Genomic DNA, 20,688 nt, shown 5'->3' with positions numbered 1-20,688 from the left:
TGTAACAGTTTATTTATAGCTGTGAACAAATGAAATTTTTATACTAAAATGAAAAAATTCTCAGAAATATTGTATTACATTAATATTCATGAGATAAACATGTTGTATTTTATTTATTCTGATGTTTATGCTTTGAAAGAGATGGAAACCACTCAAGCATCAAGCGGATCAAGCTGTTGGCACAGAACAACTCTATCATACTTCTGCTAGCATTTTGTCCATTTTATCATTTTTAACCCAGACCTCAATGGAACTTTCTGCAGAACATTTCTATGTATCTTGGAGTTAATCTGGTTATTTCCCTTGTTGCTAAGTTTTCACTTTCTTTGTTGTTTAAATATTTAGGGGTTGCTATTGTCTTTTACTGCCTTAGCCAAGCTTAGACATACTTAACTCTGTTACTTTTAAAAGAACTCATTCCTTGCATGTTCTTAACTGGTTTTCATTCTTATTATAGAGTACACAGCATGTATCAGTGATGAGGTACCCAGATCTGAACACTGTACTTTGCAGTGACAAGGACAACAGAAAGCTGCCTCTCTCTGTGAAACCAAATTCTATGCACCCTCTTACACCTTTATTGTCTACAATTTCTTATAATTTTTAATTTAATTGAAGTAATGAGTATTCACCCTTCTATTCATTATTTAAAATTACCATAGTGCTGAATGCCTTCATAGTGTTGAGTGCCTTCTCATAAAAAGCTATTCAACGACCGAGCCATAGTTGTCTGGCATTGCTTTCTACATATCAGTCACTTTCCTTTCAACCAGGCAGTTTTCCTCTAGAATAAAATAAAATAATTTTTCATTTTATGCCTCAAGAGGCAAATCTCCAAGTAGAATCAGCATAGAATCATAGAATATCCTAAGTTGAAAGGGACCCAAGAATCACAAAGTTCAGCTCCTGGCCCTGCACAGGACAACCCCAAACACTTCTGAACTCTGTCAGGCCTGGTGCTATGACCACTTCCTTGGAGAACATGTTCCAGTGCCCAGCCACCTTCTGGGTGAAGAACCTTTCCCCAAAATCCAACCTGAACCTCCCCTGACACAGCTTCAGGCCATTCCCTCGGGTTGTATCACTGCTTACTAGAGAGAGGAGATAGGAATCCGTCCCTGCTTTTCCCACGTAATGAAGCTGTAGACCATGGTCAGGTCTCCCTTCAGTCTTCTCCAGGCTGAACAGACCTAGTGACCTCAGCTGCTCCTCATACAGCTTCCCCTTGAGACTCTTCACCATCTTCGTAGCCTTCCTCTGGACACTCTCTCAATATCTTATATTGTGGTGCCCAAAACTGCACACAAGACTAAGGTGAGGCTGCACCAGTGCAGAGCAGAGTGAGGTGATCACATCCCTCAACTGGCTGTACTAAGTGCTGTACAAAGATCCTAGTGTATCACTTTTCTTGAATTCTCTTCAACAGTTCATTCTGAGATACTAGAAAACAAGCAATCCACTGTATTTTGTAAAAAATATATTCCATTATTTTAACTAATTCCAACTCACACCCACGTGTTCACTGTATTTCTTCTGTGTCATGATCTTCCAATGATGTATGATTCAGATAAAAGTAATTGAAATAAATTAACTCAGAAAGAATTGGAGTGTATTTATATGCTTCTGCTACTGCATTAGTTTTTCTTTTTTCTCCCCAATGTTGAAAGAGCAGCTTTTCACTCTACACAGTTTACTTGTGCCTCCTCAAAGATCTTTGGTGGGATTCTCTCAGATCTTTTGTTGTTGAAGAGCAAAAACCTCTAATGCAGACTAAACCTTATTGCTTTATCCCAGCTGTGCATTGTCCCTGAGAGCTTGGCCCCACAAGGCCCTGAGCCTTCCAGAGACTATCTGGAGAGGGACTTAATTTTGCCTCAGGTGGGACGGCTCACCTGAGCTGAAGTTGAGTATTTTCTTAAGCTCTTTTCAGAGCCTGGATATCACAAGGGCAGTGAATAAAAAATTCTTAATATTGGAGTTCCCTTGGGCTCATAAGGTGTTTCAGTGTCTCCTCTGAAGTACTGCGCACTTCACTCCCACTCATTTCAGGTCTCACTGCTCGCTCCTTTGAATTCACTAAGATAGCCTGTGTGCACAAGATGAACAGTATTTAACCCTCAGTGTATTCCAGGTCTTTTTCATTGGACAGCAGGCTGCTTCCAGTATTTTTAAGCTCAGTTTTGTTGCAGTTTTTTTATAATATTACTGAAGGAGGGAGCCAGCTTGCTTCATGTGTGTTCACTTTGTGAGGGCTGAGTAGCAGACATGGATGGATGATTCAATGGGGTTGCTAACAGGTGGCTGTTTGTTCAGACTCTGTTTGACTGTGTTCAGGGCCAAGCAAAGGAATCAGACTCTGGCGTATTGTGCAGTTTTTTATACCACCTCTCCAGTGCTGAAAATCCTAGCCAAAGTCCTTTAGCAGTATTTATTCTTTGCATGTATTTAGTTAACAGAAAAGGAGCCTTTCAGTGCAGATAAAACTTCCCATTCTTTCAAAAACCAATGCTTTTTGTTATATTTATTCATTTATCAATGCTGTGAAAGTTTCATATGCTCCAACCATTGATTTCAGTAGCCAATGCTATTTTTCCTGTTTATTATAATTTATTGTCTCATTGTTGCCGGTAGTTTGCACTTAGCTGAGTTTCCCACACAATATACAGGAAACATCTCTATAGCATCAGGCTTCCTGAGACTGATTCCCACAGGGGCCAGGAGGGACAAGCCACTCCCGGGTGCTTTGTGATGTGACTGCAGAGAGTCATGTTAAATCCACCATTTGGAGACTTCCTTCCTTGCACCTACGGTAGCATACACAGTAGCCAAGTCGGGTCGGCTCCCATTGCATGCTCTCCCACACAGCCTTTGATAAAATTTTACCTGCATGTGTGCTTTTACAATTGTATCCCTTTCTTTTCAAGCACTTAACACATTTGTTACCAGGCTCCATTGAAAATGTGAGTCTCCAAGGGTGTCTATTTGTATTAGAGCAAAGCTAATGAAATTATTCACTTTGGTTATTTTATTTCAATTTACCTTTCCTCACTGTTGATTAACTGATGATTTGAAAATGTTGACTGATGTATTAAGTTGTCTAGGTGGAGGTGCTGTGGGTAGTAAGGAAGGCTAGTACACATATGTTCCTTTGAAAACATTCCTTAAATAATACCCTCCAGAGTCTCCTGGGAAACTGGGGAAATTAAATGAACATTGTCTGTGTCTCCCTCATGAGCAATACTTCCCTATTAACAAACAATGAGTTCAAGGGTTTAGAACAGAGACAACTTTATTGGGAGTGGGGGAACAGCATAGGGAAAGTTGAATATGGAATTAACTTTACAAAGTCAGTGATTCATAAATCAATTCTATTAAACTATGTCATCACCCTTTCCTGCTGCCTTCCCTCTTCACTCCCTTCTCCTTCATCTCCCCCTCCACCCCACCTCCTCACCCTCCCGGATGTGCTGCACAATAGCCCCGAGCCTACTCTCCTCCCTTGGTCTTGGTTAGTCACTGCTTACCTCAGCTCACACTGCTCATGTTTTTTTATGTGGGTTTTTTTTTAAAGTCAAAGTTGTCTGAATCAGTTCCAGTTCTTGACCTTACAAGGTCACACTGTATTTGTGATTTACAAAGAGTGCTGATTCCAGCTCAGATGCTGGAAAAGCTGCTGCTGGTACCCCTGGCTGAAGCAACCTCAGCTCTGCCGAATATGCTGCAGTTGTCCTGGTGCTTTTGTTGGTTTGCTCAGGTTTTGGCAAGGAGCACTGCAAATGTTGCACAAACTGGCATATAAGAAATTGTGTTGAAACACAGAATACCACTTTTTTGCCATGAAGTTGTTCAATCACTTGAATAGATTTCCCAGAGAGACTGTAAAGTCTCCATCCATGTAGATATTAAAGGTCTGATGGGAAATGGCCCTGAGCAGCTCTGAGCAGGTGGGTTGGGGTAGATGATCTCTAGAGGTTGTTTCCCACCTCTGCCATGCTGTGATTCTGTAAAAAGTGCTGTGTTTTCAGTTGTCAGCCAGGATACCTGCAACAGCAGTTCCAGAGCAACAAATACTACTTCATATGAATCAAAGAAGTTTAAAAACACAGTAGTGAGTTCCTCTTAAAAGTGATTGCCAGAAGAATATATTTGGAAATATTTTGAGACCTTACATGCTTATGTGGGTAGCAAAAACTTTGGCAAAGTTCATGATCAAATGCTATAAATTAAGTGGTTAAACTGAAGTGTTCATGCCAGACTTATGACTGCTCAATACAAATTCTTTCTAAATGAAAGTTAACTGGCTTTTTTTATTTGTTAATAATTCCCTGTTGCCAAAAACCAACAGAGCACAGCTTTCCATTTTCCCTTTCCTGCCCCTATAGAAGTCAGACTATTGTTTTGTCTAATATATAAATGGCACCCATGACAAGAAGGCCATAATACATATGTTTCCCTCAATAAAACCCCAGGTATTTAGTTTGCTCCTGGTAAGTCTGAAGAAGAAATTGTTTTCTAAGTTCTCACTTCAAAACACAAGGCTGCCTCTGGTGCCTCTGGTGCCAGAATTAATTTTAACTGACCATACCAGAGATATAAATTTAATTGGCCAATGCCTTTTTTAATATTTGCTTGTTTATTGGCATATATTTGTAAGTGTGTTTTAAAACACAGCAAACCCAGCTAATTCTCTATTTGTTTAGCAACCTTTAGGAGTGGTTGTATTTCTCTTCTGTCAGGAAATTTAGTGAAAATGTATATCACAAGAAGATTACCATCTTGAGAAATAGAAAGCAGGATGAGTTTTTCTTCCTCCTGGGACTTTTTGCAGATTTACAAATATATTGACCAAAGTGCTTGGTGCTCTATCATTGCTTTTTGTCTTGGCATCCAGTTTGCTCTTTTTATTCACTGGCAATTACCTTCTGCTCAGAGGTGCAGCTAAGCATCTCTAAGAAACCTGCTTCTTTTGCTGACTGTCTTCCTGTTTGTTCTTCTGCTGTTATTTGTCACTTTGTTTCTTTTTGTCATTCTAATTTCTGTTTTACCTTATACTTTCTCTTGTTCTAAGGAGCACATGCACATACACAGTGACTATTTTTCTCTGACTCTTTCTTGTCTTTTGTCTTGGTTCAAAATTTGCATATTCAGATCATTCTCCTTTTCAGGCAGAACCTTCTATAATTGCTTGTCTTTAATATTATGGGACCTGCAGCAAGGTTATTACCTATTACTAATCATAAGTGCAATGATTAGAAAGCCATCCCTATAAAGCGTCTATGTGTCCTGACAATATATAGAAAAGTTAGGATATCTGGAATCCAATGGACTTTTCTTTCTTTTCCTGTAACTTATGTTAAATTCACAAAATACTTTTCTATGCTTTACAGGACTGAGGTGACTGGATGAAATTGCTCAGATGCCTGAGGCAACACACTGAGCTGTCTGGAATGATAATGATTATTCAAATGATAATTATCCAAATGACCCAGATTTCTTCCTTGCTGTATCTTGAAAAATCGCTAGGCAGTGGCATCTCTGCTGTCTGTGGTTCTGTGGCCAGTCACGTTTGGATACCCATGTAGGTAAGCTGTATATAGCAACAATGACAATAAGGCATATCAGGAGTTTGTTGTCTAAACAAAAGTGTCTTTAGTGAAGTTTTCAACATTGTTAGCTACTTGATGTTGGTTTTTTCTTTCTATTGCACTTCAATGTCTTTATGTTACAAGTTCGTCTTTGTATTATGCAACTTCAGAATATGCAGACTATTTGCAACCAGTTGTTGCCAATTTGCCTGAATTAATTTTGCCTAAGTGTTTGTCCTGAACCATGTGCAGACCAGGATCACACTGATATTTTGTTTAGCTTATGGAGTTTTTAGTGGCAGGCTCACAGTTTAGGTGAGATAAAATATGATTTATACTGGAAACACCCCCAGTGTCATCCACTTGCTTCCCTGATCTCTCTGATTATGCTATGGGAAGATTTCCATCTAAGTTTACATTTTATGGTGACTTCTGCTAAACAGATTAGACTTCAAAAACAGCAGTCCTATACCAAAGGAAATTATGACCTGTAGAACTCCCCTTTTGTCTATTTCTGGACCTTAGTACTGTTAGCTTTCCTTTATGTCTGTTTTGAGTACTCTTCTCAGGTAATCCTTTGGTCTTACTTGGACTTTTAATGTCTTTCTTTATCTGTTTGTTCATTTGTTTGTTTTATATGTGGCTTCTCATCATATCCTCTTCCTCTTTGCCACCTTACCATGAATTCATGTTCTACTCTTGCTGCTACAGCTATAGGGTTCAGAAGTGCAAATGCTCAGACCAGTGTTTCTGACCGTAAGAACAGTGGTGTACCATGTGAAACAGTCACCTCTTGGTCTCTGTTTTGTGTATTGATAATTAATATCCCCCTCTTACACTCATCTTTAACCCTTTAATGGAAAAGAAATAGTCTAAAAGGATGGAAGAAAAAAAATGAAAAGCAGCAGTTGCTTTAGAAACAGCAGTATAGCAAGATATGGCTAAAAAGTAAATACACAGGAAAATCTTAAGAATGAGCAGATTTGTGAAATATGAGGGAGGTGGCGTGACTCTTCTGGCTTGCTAGTAGTTGGCCTTGGAGTGTCTCTTCCATATGACCATGGGTCAGACAGAGAAAATCCATACCAGTTCTCTCGCCTGTTATTCTCTGCAGTATCTTTTTCTCTCCAGACCAATATAATAAAATAAAAAGGCCCTCTTCTGTCTGTAACAAACCTTATGCTATTAAAATGCACTATTAAACACTAAAAGAAAAACCCCAAAAATAAACAGTCAAGACCTAGCATTTCTCTTAGTACCTGGTAGAGGAAGAGCTTAGGTGGATGTTTTCAAAAGTCCAAAGTTTTCCAGAGGAGCACATTTGTAACCTCTCAAAGTCCCAGTGGTAGAGTACCACTTGCAGAATACATTCCTGCACTTGTGGAATTTTGATGAAGCACCATAAGATATTGTCAGCACATTTTTATCCTGACTGTTGCACTTGCAATGACATGCTATGGACATAATGAGAGTGTGCATCATTAGTTTCTCAGGTTTGCAGCTTATACTGATTTTGATTCCCCACCTTTCTGGCTCTAAAACCTCCTAACCAGTTAAATAACATAAAGAAAATGAGGAAATCTGAATGGGCCATACACTTTGAAAATCTTTATTAGTTTGCCCATAATACTATGGATGATATAGCTGCACTTTTTTTATTTGTAAGTGGCCTGTATCCAACTGGTTAGGAGAAGAAGCAGAAAGAGATATTTTTCTGTAAAAAAACCATTGACTGCTCAGAGACACTTCCCTGATTTAGACTCTTATGTTGCTCGTCATTCTGTATGCCAGCTGTCTCCAAAAATAATACATTAAAGGATTTAACTGCTACAAAGACAAGATCATAAATGAATACATTAAAAACTACACATAAGGCAGGACATTTTTAATAGGATTTAAATAAGAAAGAAATTTGGGACAAGAGGAGTTGGCATCAAAGTAGTGCCAGAGGAGGTTTAGACTGGATGTTAGGAAAAATTTCACTGAATGGATTGTCAAATACTGGAACTGGTTGCCCAAGGAAGTGGTAATGTCACCATCCCTGAGGGTATTTAAAAGACATGTAGATGTGGTGCTCAGGGACATGGTTTAGTGGTGGACTTGGCAGTGCTGGGTAAATGGCTGGACTCCTGATCTTAGCAGTCAGACATAAATGATTCTGTGATTCAATGATTCTATGAAATCTAAGTTGAAGAAGGAGAACTCAGAGACTTTGAATCAAGTGGCTGTGATAATGCATTTTTACAGAGCACTGAGCACCTGCAAGTGGTCTGACAGCAACAGAAGTTGATATTGGTGGTCAATTCAGATTGAATCCTAAAATTTCCTGTCATTGTCTTGAGTGTAGCTCACTAAACTTGAAGGTAGAATCCCTGAAACACATATCAAAATGAGATGAGGTAAGTTGAACTAAATTTAAAAAATAATTTGTGCATTTGATTTATTTGGGAAATATATATCATAAGACAGCATGATTCCTCTCCCTCCCCACCAATAAAACCTTCTCGATCCTTAGAATCCTGGGAAAGGATAAAAAGAAAGACTTACTTATCCCCAAAAGGTAACTTCCTAAAATAGAAGGTCTTTCAGATGTACCTTTCAGAAGAAAGAGAAATTGCTGTAATCACTAATTCTTACTTACTTAAGTCCCATGTGCACCGCATAAATGACAACATTTGTTTCAAAATAATTTTCATGTAACCTGTGATTCTAAACATCCATGTGGGATCTCTGGTTATCTTCTGTAGAAATGTGTGCTTTCCATGAGTTAGTCTCTCTTATTGCAGAGAGAACTCTTAATTTTCAATATTCAAGTGAGAGTAATTTTTTTTTCACTTTTTATTTTTTTAAACCTGAAGATTGCAAAAAGCTTTGTCCTATATACAAAATATTGCTTTCTTCTTTTAGTGCGGTTAAGTGGTAGATAAACTGTGCAGGAATTTCTGAAGAGCAGGAAGTCTCCAAAGAGCATATAAAATCAGTAATGACCTCAAGGAAATTAACCTGCATATACTAAGCAAAAATGTCATTCTATACTGGTATGTCTGTCTTAAAACAGATGCTGCACAGATGCTGGCATTGGTTCCAGTGGAACAGGAATCCTCTAAGGTTTATATTAGGAGCTAGCTGTTAGGCTTATAGTTAATTGGGAAAAATGAAAACCTTTTTCCATCCCTGGTTGTTTGATGTAGGCCAAATTAAGGAAAAGAAACATTCCTATTGCTGTGAATGAATGATTGTAGTTCCTTAAGTCAGGGGATCAAAGAGACTCAAGCAGAACTAGCATTGGGCACACCATGCTACAACTATATTTGACAAAACTCTTTGTCATCAAATGGCCAAGTCTATCTTCAGACACAGCCAGGGCAGCTAAGCATGGGGAGTGTGAAAGTGGATATGTGATAGGAGAATGGGAATAATAAGGACCTTGGGGTTGAAAGACCAGCCTTCAGCCTTGAGGATGTTTTGAAGTGTCATGAGGAGGTGCTCAGCAGATTCCCTTCATGGTTAAGACTGATAAAGGATTCTGTCTCTAAATATCACTGGTGGCTCTACTTTCTGCAAGGCAGTGAAGGCATTATTTTCCCACAAAAATATGGGAGACGTGCTGAAAACTGAGTGCTGTAGATGAAACATCCCAGGTACCTGTTGAAAATTCCTCTCCACAAGGAACAGATGGTTGTATGAGAGAACTTGTATTTGTGCCAACAGAATCATTCCAAACACCCACATTGTGAAGGTCACTAAGTTCAGAATTAGCACAGACACCAGCTTCAGGATGATGGTTGCCAAGTCCTAGGTGCACCTGGCTGAAAATGAAACATAATCATCCTGGGGTGAGTCATGTTGGGTAACTGTATCCCATGTAAACCAACCAAATGCATATCAAGCTGAAATAAAACATTATTAGTTCATTAAATTACTTTTAAAAAGCAATTTAAAGTCATTGGATCAGTAGCACAAAAAGGAGGATAAAGAGCCAAAGACTGGATTCCTGGAACAAACTTGCATGCAGGACTACAGTTTCTAAGTCTTAGGCTTCCTGCCAACCAGCAGAATATCTCACATGAGAAGCTACAAGAAGCAGCTCTCTTCTAGCAAGAAACACTAAACACTAGAGAACTCTTCCTAGAAAGCACTAGCAAGGAAATACTACTCTGAAAATAGCAGTACAGTTGAAAGTAAATTCATAAGGAATTTAAGATTCCGTGAAAGGAGGAATTAATGCTTATTATTGCTAATTATTTTTTAATTGAAATGCTTAAAAAGAAGGTGATTGTGTCCTCCTAATGGTCATAATCTTCTCCAAACACCACCTGTTTCACCCTGTCCAAGAGAAATGGCCAATGTTTTATGTTCTGAGACAAAATGTTTCAGTACCTTGGAGTGGACATTTCAAGCATCATTCCTCCATTTTCTTTTTGGTTTTTTTTACATTTCTTGGTCATTATGCCTGGTTCCAGTTGAAAATTATCAGAAGTCAATTATAGCCTTTTATCAGGAACTTGGATTGTCAAAAGAATGAACTTTTGATAAGCTTCTTGGCACACCAGCTCTGAGTAGGAGGCAATCTTTTCCAAAGAACCATGCAGGTAATTACCAGATGTGTTTGTACACTTACCTTTTCATCTCTTCTTCTGACCATGCTATTTTTTTGTCATTCTTCATTTTCATGTTGTCCCCATTCTGCAGATTTGCCTGCAGTAGTATTGATTTTTTTTTTCTTTCTCTTCATGAACAATGTTTGCTTGGCCTCACTTAATCAAATCTGTTTCTTATTTTCTGACACTAGACCTTTAAAGTGGTTCTGCATAGTGTGTTTCCTACCCATTTTGTTCTAATTCCAGAATAGTTCCTTTGTCCTTTCCAGATGAAGCTTTTATCCTACTCAGCTGCTTTCTTCTATTCATGCTCCTCCTGCCTAGCTCTGAACCAACCTCTTCCAGCCTAGCCAGTTTTTCCATGGGGGGCACTTTGTCTCAGATTTGGATTCAGTGTTATTTTTAAAAATTTCTCTGGCAACTTTCATTGTTGCCATCATCTGCGAAGAAGGAGAACAATTGTGAAGGACATTTATCTCCTAAAAAGGTTTTGCTCTGGGCCTAATTTTCATGTCCATTCCAGTGAAAGATGTATTTATATCTATGTTAAAAACAAGGTTGACAGCTAAATATTCCAGACTTCTCTCCCCTCTTCACCTTCCCAATAAAAATTGTTATAAACCTTTTTTATTTTTTTAAATATCTCAACAGTGAGTCACTTCCTAACATCTCCCAAATGAGCTTTGTTCTGTGCAAATCATCATGAGATAGTCCTTACAGAGAAAGAAATAAACATTATTCTCATATTCTAGTAATCTTCTTCACTTAAATAATTAAATTTAGTTAATTACATTATTTAATCATAATATAATTATATAGAGAGAATCATATTCAGGGATTCCTGAAAGTCCTGGTCTCCACAATGGTACTATCTAGTTAACATTCTCTATTTCCTAGCATCCTGTTGCCTGGACCCTTTTGTGTAACTATACCTCCAGGCTGCTATTCTTATAACTTTAGTTTCACTGTCTCCTCTCTTAAATTAAGTCCTGGTCCTGAAAGGTACTCAGTACTTGTGGTGCAGCCACCTCTATTTCCATTTGAAATCAATGGGAAAGAATGATGCTCACCCTTTTGTGTTACTGATTCTTCCTGAAAGAGAGCAGTCAGAGGTTTGCAATATTGGTTTTTCAGATGATTGAATGTCAACCTCATCAAATTGAAATTCAGACTTTCTTGACCTCTGGCTAATGTTGTTGACTTCATGTAACATTCCATCTTAAATTAAAAAAAAAAAAAAAAAAGAAAAAAAAAAGAAAGGAGAAGAATAATTCAATGCTGTCTCCTTAGAGCTTCCTGTCAGCCAACCCAGAGTGAACTGGGGAATGTGAATAGATTTTGCTTTGTTTAAACTATCTCAAACAACTTTCTTTTGGTGATCTTTTTCTAGGAGGACCTAATGTTTGTTCAGTCTGTAAAGTTGCAAGTATTAGAGTTCATTCCTGTTTCTGACACAGACTTGAAGTGAGGAAATCCAGGAAGATACATTCCATCATTGATCCTGATACCACATATCTTTTCACACTAGTAAAAGCTTGCCATGAGCCAGACAAAAGGTTAAATTTTCCATCTTAAATTTGAAATGAAATTAATATAACAATAATCAGGGGCAGTTTCAGGCATACAGGAAACACAGAGAAGAAAGTAATGCCCACTGTTCCCATGACTAGAAGGATGTGTCACTGAGGATAGCATGCACTGCGCTAATTTCACCTCTCTGGAAGTAAAATGACCCTTCTGGTCAATGAATAGGAAATGTACATCTCTGGGGGGCAATTCTTGTTTTAAACACTTGCTCTGGACTACAGAGAGAACCTAAAAAACAGACTGGACATGTAGGGAATCATTCAGGTGCCTAAATGTAGATACATGTGGTGCCAGTTTTGATACTCAGAGGAGTCATAGGGCTTTCAGAGATGCTTCTGTCATGTTTTGGACCTTTAAAAGGAGCAAAAAATGTTATAGTGTAAGAAATTCTACCAAAATAAGAAGTCTAAAATTTCTGAGATTGTCCCTATAAGGACAAGGTTACAAAACTGCTGGAATGGATGAGGATGGATGAACAAAGTAAACTGTAATAAGACAGAAAAGGAGAAATTCCTAGAGAACTTATCATTTGAGAAGACTGTTTCTATTACTGCACAGATACTGGTCAGAAAGACTATGGCAGTTTATTTTCACAGACTAGTATGAGCTAGTCTGGGTTCAAAATTCAATATTCAAGTGAGACAAAAAATTGGGAAAATTATAAATAAAAGCAACAGGAAAACTGGAAGAAAACTAAGACAAAAAGAAACCTTTCAAGTGTAATTAAACAAAAGTAAAGATAAAACCTAGTGATGATTTATAGCTTCACATCAGCAGACAGGAAAGATTTGAGATGGAGGAAGAAGGTGGTCATTAAATATTATTATGTGCTTTAGGAATATGACTCAAGTGAAGGAAATAACCTGCAATTGATAGTAAAAAGGCATGATCAGAAAGAAGGAAGATTTTGTAACCTTGTTCTGGAATATTTAGCAGCAATTGAGTCAAAACTGATCTGACGATATGAAGAAAACACAAGCAAAATGATGGGACATTGAGGGATCTTTCAAAAGACTGTGAGACTGAAGACAGGACAGAATTTTGCATATAAGGGGTTTGGTTTTATTTTACTGATCTGTCCTTAGAGCAAAGACAAAAGTTGGACAATGAAATGCATCTACATCAGTGGAAGGACAATGGAAATAGCAGATGGCAAAGGTTAAGTTTAAAGGAGGATACCTAGAGAAGAAGTTTCTGTCAGGAAAGGCTGTTCAAGACCCTGTGTTAAACAGATAAGAACTGACGATTAGAGAAGATTGACATTAAAAATTAATATATCTGCTCTGAAACTGTGACAAACTGATTGCAAAACACTGATGCCAAACTATGAAGGTTTCTTTATTTTTTTTTTTGGTTTTGGTTTTGGCAGGAGAGTATGGTTGTTTGGCTGACTTCAAAGACAGCTGTACTGGCAACAGCTAAATTGTTTCTGGGTCAGTCACATGGGTGTATGTAGCTTGTTTCAGCATGAGTGTTCTCCCAGTTCCCTGTTTCTCTCTCACAGGTTTTCCCCAGTGTCTACTGTTTGATTCAGATGGATATTAATAATAGCATATTTAATGAAAACATTATGTAAATATTTTATGAAACCTCTGTAAATAATTTTTATGGCTGAAATGAAGCAGTTGTAATGGATATACTGTGCAAAAATTCTTTCTGATTTTTTTAAGAAATCATATGTTCTGTCAATTCCATTTAGCTGTAATGATGTTTGGTGAAGGAAACACATTGAAAATAATTTTTTAATGTTATGGGACTTTCTTACTGTGCTATATCAGCACACAACTGTACATCCAAAATTGTTCTGCTCAAGAACATCATGGAGTCTGGAAATATAGACAGCATTGCAGAAACATAGAGGATGGTAAAGAGAGGGCTTAATGGTCAGTGTGTTGCCCTCTGAAATGAATAATGTCTGTTATAACATTAGCCTAGGTTTATACAGAAGTTTATATAGTTTAATTGTCTGAATTATACACTGCCAGGAAACAGAAGAAGCTCTAGGGAAATGATTGGGAAAATACCTGATAATCCCTGCCTGTAATATCTGCCCAAGCAGGTAAGGAGCCAGGCAGAGCCACATCCTGCAAATTCTATGGAGCTCAAGGAATACCATGTCCTTAATTCAACTTTTATGCTTGAGGAACAATGACCCTACCTCCCTACAATGGGTCAGAACCCTGATTGTGTGGTTACAGGGCATGTGGAGAAGATCAGCTGTGATTCCAGAAGGATTAGTAAGTGCACAGCTATTTTTTAAATGCTATTCTTATCAAATATATACTTGCTTCCAAAAGGAATGAGATTTGTGCAATCAGGGTGCCTGTCTTCCCAGCTTACTCTCCTTTGGCTCCTATGAGGTGGTTTTCACTGGATTTAACATAATGACAGACCAAAATTTGTATGGGTTTTGTTGGGTATATGTTGGATTTTTGCTGAGGTTTTTTTGGTAAAATTAATTTTTGTGAAGATTTTGGAGTGATTAAGAGAAAGACAAGGAAAAAACAAAGACTTTTATCATTGATGTAGTAAGAAGAAACGTAAGAAGTAACACAATTTCAGGAACTGGTATATCTACTGTTTCTGTTATGATGTCTTCTAAATTTGAGATTATGGAGATTCAGTCTTATCAACATTATTTTTTCTCCACTGAATGGGAGGATTTCTGCCCAAGCATAAACAAAAGTTCAGTTATTGTAAAAAGCTCTACCACAAAGATCTATGTTTTCCTCATTTTGTAGTACAACATTGTACTGGGCTATGCTTTCTAAATTGACAATCCATGTGTTAATCATCACTATTTATATTCGTTTGTATAATAACTGTAAAAACCCCATTCTAGTCATGATTTCAAACCCTGTCTTCTGCTCCCAGACTTTTTATCAGGCATGATTATAGGGTAGGGAACAATTTGTTAAAAAAGCTGAAAACTGAATGGAGTTTGGATAAAGATATTTAGCTGCAAACATTAGTGACAAACATTAATGTGCATATCCATGGAAATCAAATCACCATGGAATTAAATTTGTACTTGTTGGCTTTTCAGACAAAAAGGATGAACTTTGCTTTCAGTTTCAGAGAGGAAAGAAATAGGAGTTTTGTTGTTTTTTTTTTTTTTCCTAAATAAAAATCTTAAAGTCTGATCCAACTGAATTTAAAAGCCATTAGAAGCTGTTTAGTGCTCTATTAGGTTTTGAGCTCACATTAATGGTTTGTGGTGTATCAGCACTGAAAAGCATATTTTATGAACTCCAATGCATGGATTTACACATGACTTGTGATATTAAATCATGCTGTGTGTATAATTGATAAAAAAATTTTGTATTTGTTTTGCTGATCATGTTTCCTTACAAGAACTGCTGTCCTAAAAGGTAGACAATGCTTTATGAGGGTGATTTTAATTTTAAAATATTTTTTTTTTATGTTAGTAGCAGATTTTTCATAGTCTATAGGCCTAAGAAAGATTAGTAGGAAGAAGAAATATCTTTTATGATATTAATAAATACATCAGAAATGCTCAGTGTCCTCCCCCCCCAAAAACAACCCCAGAACAAAACCTCCCATTCTGTAGCTCTTGATACCTAAATTCTTATTGTATTGATGCTATTTCTCATGCGTAGCAAAGTGGGCCATTTTAAACACAAAATCCAAAGTTTAAAATAATCATGAGTACTTCAGTATTCATTCAGTGAACAAGTATGTTTGGAACAACAGATACTTGGCATAGCTTGAACTGAAGGTGACCTGGCAGTGCCAATCTGCAGATAGTATTTTGTTATATAATTTAATGGTCTTCACATTTTTCTATCTAGGTGTCTGAGGCAGGTTTCCTCTTTCATACAAATTTTGTGGTAACCTTTGCCCCACAATGGTTTAAATCACATTCTTAAGGGATTAAACTGTTATGACAAAAGAGGAATGTTTAGATATTCTGCTTTGCAGCTGAAAATTTGTCAGATTAGAAATTGTGTATTTTATAATCTCAAGATCAAAGAAGCTTTCCATCAAAGCTTTATGTCCGCTATAATATTTTCCCAACCTTTGTTGAACCTGAATTGTTTTGGATTATCTCACATTGGGTTCACTGAGTATGCCTAGCCAAATGTGGGAAAAAGCTTCCTGCCAACATTTTAAACATTTCACATATGTAGGGCAGAGGCGGTAAGCCACAGGTATTAGTTTACTGCAATGGCGAAGCTTGCTTTAACAGTCTTTTTAACTCTACTTTTATATGAAATGCTTTTTGAGATTAGTATGACAGATAAAACCCCACAGGGCAACCGTTTATCTTCCATTAGGAATACCATTCACTTTCTTTAACCTAGTGACCTAAGTGCTCCTGTAAAGAGTCTCTTTTATAGAGTTTTTACATCTCGATGGATTAAGTATCATTTCTCTGCTGAGGAGAAAAAAAACATAATTCAATTTCTTTAGAAGAATGACTTGTCAGAGAAGAATAGTTTTTGTCTTTATCCATCTTTAATTCCAGCAGTCATGTTCCCCAAATAGTCACCAAACAGTGATCATTCAAAGTTCAAATTGTCAGTTCATTTAAAATCCACCCACCGAGCCCCTTTATTACATTTTCACTACGTATTTGGCAAGGTAAATAGCAAACCAAGAGGACAGAGAATTCATTTGTTCTATGTGCTGTGTACTACCTTGATAGTCTTTAAGGTTATTCAGCATAATCTTAGTGAAAAATGCATATTTATAATAACATCTTTTTGTTCTGTTAAAAAACATAACATTATTTTATAGATAAAACCCACACACAATCAAAGTAAATCTGAACAGGTTCCATAAAGAAATAAACAAAGAAATTGTTTAGACATTTCCAAAAATAATTGGAATTTGGCATTCAGAGTGAGGTTCATTCTCCAGGTTCCAATCTACTATTTGGGAAAGGGAGATAACTTCACTTTTTAATGAGTGTAATGAAAAGTAATATGCCCAAACTTACAAAAATGTTAGGTGTCTCTCTTGCATTTGCTCTGCTTGGTTTATAAAAATTTAGCAATGCTTTTAACAAGCTGTTCGGTGACTCTGTTTGCTTTTAGAAATACCCATCTATGATGAGAGGTCTGGCCTGTGCTCAGATGCTATGCTGCACTACATTTTAGGCTGAGGCTCAGAAACAATTTATTTTTGGTGGCACTTGCCTGAAGTAAACCTTTACCCCTACCTTTAAAGTCTAGATTATAAATTGTTGTCTCCTGATTTTTTTCTGCATTCTTCTTGTCTAACTACCACACTGTTATAACTGGATATTCTCTGTTCTCTGGCATGTGCTTATTTAGTTTTCTTTTTTGAGGTCAGTAACCTGTTTTCTTGATTGATTTAGGTACTCTGCATGTATCTGCAGGAGTTAAAAGTCATTTTGGATTCCCTGTTTCACCTGCACTATTTTAGGCCCTGATCTTTTCAATTGCAACATGAAATGGCCCAGTTACTTCACTGAAGCTCTGAAAAAGAGGAGTAACTCACAAACTACAACTCGCATTATGGTTTCTGTCCACATTCAAATTATTTCACTTTAGTCAGAGTTTATAAAAAGCACTGGACGTACCCCATATTGCAAAGGTTTTATTTTTTAACTCTGTATTATTTAATAGCATCCATATTGATGTGCTTGAAGCACTTTATAGGTAGAACTACCTGTGGAAAGGGTCTGTTGAAAGCATAGAACTTACTTGTAATTTCATTTGTTTTTCAAGGCTTGTACAGATACCATTAGAAAAAGTGCAGTATCAATGTCTTCAGCTGTTGAAGCTTAAGATAAACTTGTATTCATTTTTTGAAACAATATGAAAAATACTGTAAGACAAAGGATTATAATTTTTTTTATTTCATATCAATATTAATTGAAAGATAGATTCACTATATATGCATTGCTATCACATCAAATGTTGAAGAATTATCTTCCTTTCCCCCTTTTCACCCAATACCACCTCCCTCTTCCTAGTCTACTGCTGTCTGTACTCTGACCTTTTTGTGCCCAGATCCCCTGTTTAACAGAAAAGATTATTTTTTTTTATTCTAAGACTGAAACTGTACTCTTTAGGTCTGAATTTGAATCTAAGTCTACTATTTATGGGCCACTTGTAGTAAATATCAATCCTTGATATCTAGTATTTATGTTCTATTCTCCTGTTCTTATGGAGTCAGGATGAGACAGACATCCAGTCCTGTAACAGCATCATCCTAGTGTGTGTCTTCACTTACTGTGCCTATTAATTATGAGTTACAACGTTAACATTAACTAATTAGTTTATTTCTAAGTGCCAGAATCTTGTGATTTGTGATATATGACAAGTCTCTTGATCACAGTGTGGAAAAATATGCTAAAAGGCTCTACTAATTTACTAATCAGTAGAAAAACTAGCATTTGTCAAAGAAAGGCAGATTGTGTCAAAACAGCGCCATTGCAGTAAATCCAGTTTTCCCATGTTTAACTACAGTAGCTCTGGATCTACTGTCCCCTGTGTTTTGTTTTCTTCATATGTGGTTTCCCAAAAATTAAAGGGGAATTTTTAGACTGAAGAAATCAGATGAATGAATGTCTTGTGGAAATGCTAACATATTATTGAAATTGTGATCGGGTAGATGGTTGTAAAAAGTGAAACTTTGCTGACTGAAAAAAAAATTAGAGAAGAAAACACAACTTATGCCTGCTGGGATACTTCATCAAACTGTTTTAAAAGACTAAGAAATGAGATTGTACTTGCCCATGGTCAAGGGATTTCTAAACTAGAATATTAAACATTTGTTAGAATTAGGTTTCAAACAATGTTGGGTGTTTCATGCTTGAGTGACGAAAAGACAATTATTTCCCAGTGTCTTTGCTGCCTCTGGGCATGATTAAATAATGGAATTGTATTCTCAGAAAGATGTGGTTTATTACTTTTAACAGCTTTTCAAGCTGAAGTCTTTATAAATAAAAAGAGCTATAATTTAAAAAAGATAAAAGCCGTGTGCCATTTCATCCCCTTGAAACATGGAAGAGAAAGAATTGTGTGTGGTAATATCTATAACCTTTAGCATGTAGCTTTCTTGAGGTGGGTATTCTTAAGGGAAAGAAAATGTGATGCTCCCAGAGCCAGGGGCTCTGCTCATACTTGCTTTGTTGTTTTATGCTTCTCACAGCAATGGATTATGCAAAAAACATGGGTGAATTTATTTGGACTTGATGAATTTTGATGGTGATTCCACAGGTGGAGAATATATTAGAAGCACCCCCACCTCCCCCACAATGCCCACTCCCAATTCAGATACTTTGTGTAGCTTTGTTGTTCCTGAATGTCTCCAAACCAGACTGCAGCAGCCAACTGCTGCTCAGCAGGGCCAGCCCCAGAGCACCAGCAGTGTCCTGTGCCTGGAATTGCTCACAGTCAGGTTGTTCTCAGGTGTCTGTTCTCACCCAACAGTGAGTTGGGGTACTGGGCTCTTGTAATTCAGCCCATGGAAGAAGTATTTGTGACCCTTCCTCTCCCCACCAGTGCTGTCAGTCTGACTGGTCTCACACACAAAATCTGCTGTGTTGCATGTGCACTCCACCACAGCTGAGACCATCCACTAGAAATCAGCAGCTTTCAATCTATTGTCTAATGGAATTACCATTTAACATTTCCAGGGAAGGTGGTCTCTCATATGAAAAACTTGTATAGATAGGACCTCATTTTATTTTTGTTTTAAATGAATTTTATTTCTGTCCTTCAGAAAGAGATGCCCTGCAGACTATTGATTTAAATTATTTTGGTTATGGTTACCTGGTATTTTTAATGTGGAAAGAAGGTAGAAGTCTACCAAAAGGGAATGTTCTGCCCTTCTCCATGGCTGGTCATTAATGCCTGTCCGTATCTCCTCTCTATTTGCAGACCTAGCCTGTGAGCCACTGTATAATGAAACCTGTCAAGAAGAGTCTTCTATGAGAATCAGTTTCTACTACCCTCTCACCTCCTCAAGAATAGTTTAGCTGGATCCGTTCCTTCTCTGAGCTGCTGTGCATCTTCAGAAACTCTGGAGCTGGCAAAGATGGAGGGAAAAAAGCAGCTGGAAAAAAAGCAGCTGAAAAGCAGCAACGTTCTTGGTGCTGGAATGGATTTGTGTATAATATGAACAAAATTAAAATGACTGATCTGTTCTGTTGCTTTGCTGCACTAAGTCAGGACAACCATGAGCTATTATGGCTCCATTTGCATGATATCTTAAAGATTCTATATGGTTGTTATGTTCTTAGGATTTTGAATCTCTTTCAACAGGCTGCAAAACCTTCATAGGCTACCAGTTTTCCTTTATAATAAGTGAAGTTAAGCTTTGTAACAGCAGCTCAAAAAGCAATACTTGTGTGTCCACTCTCTGACACATCATTATTGTGTGATATGTATCAAAGCTTCCCTCTTTTTATCAGATTGCAGAATTGTCCCATTTGTACAACTGCTCAAAGTAAATAAATGATCTAGACAATGCTAAGTGCACATGCAATTGAAGCTATTCATTGTTTGGTCTCATATCAAGGAGAAAACATGTCAAAGGATTTGTCCAACCAGACCAAGGTGCCAAAATCCCTAGATCTAGCCCTGGCATATGGTATCAAGCAGATGTACTGGATATGAAAAATCACAGCTGCCAGCTAGCTGATAGCTACCTAAGAATCAGTCAGTGCTAATTTGGTATTTCTGTGCTAGATAAGATCTATGTGGTGTGTCTGTGGGTAACTAAATCTCTGTTTACATTAGGTTGATAAGAATGGATACCATACAGAGTGTCTTAGGAAAGATGTATCCATTTGTGACTGCAACCCACATGACAGCTAATTATTTAAAATGAACTCTGCTGTTCCTGCACCAGAAATCTACATCTATAAAAGCAGAACTGAAGTGGTATCTTCTTCATGAGGTCTTTTGAGACTTCAA

At 37.3% G+C, this 20,688-nt stretch overlaps 1 long non-coding RNA gene across 1 annotated transcript in view; it reads left to right on the top strand.

Moving 5' to 3' along the window:
• Positions 1–20,223, top strand: part of LOC138118395 (uncharacterized) — a 36,676-nt gene extending 16,453 nt beyond the window's left edge. Inside the window, exon 5 of the long non-coding RNA XR_011155108.1 lies at positions 19,651–20,223. This is a non-coding gene — a long non-coding RNA (uncharacterized lncRNA). The remainder of the gene's footprint in view (positions 1–19,650) is intronic.
• The last annotated feature ends 465 nt before the right edge of the window (positions 20,224–20,688 follow it).

This window comes from Aphelocoma coerulescens, chromosome 1 (assembly GCF_041296385.1).
Source record: "Aphelocoma coerulescens isolate FSJ_1873_10779 chromosome 1, UR_Acoe_1.0, whole genome shotgun sequence".
Classification (NCBI taxonomy): Eukaryota; Metazoa; Chordata; class Aves; order Passeriformes; family Corvidae; genus Aphelocoma; species Aphelocoma coerulescens.
This window is presented reverse-complemented; position numbering and strand designations above follow the sequence as displayed.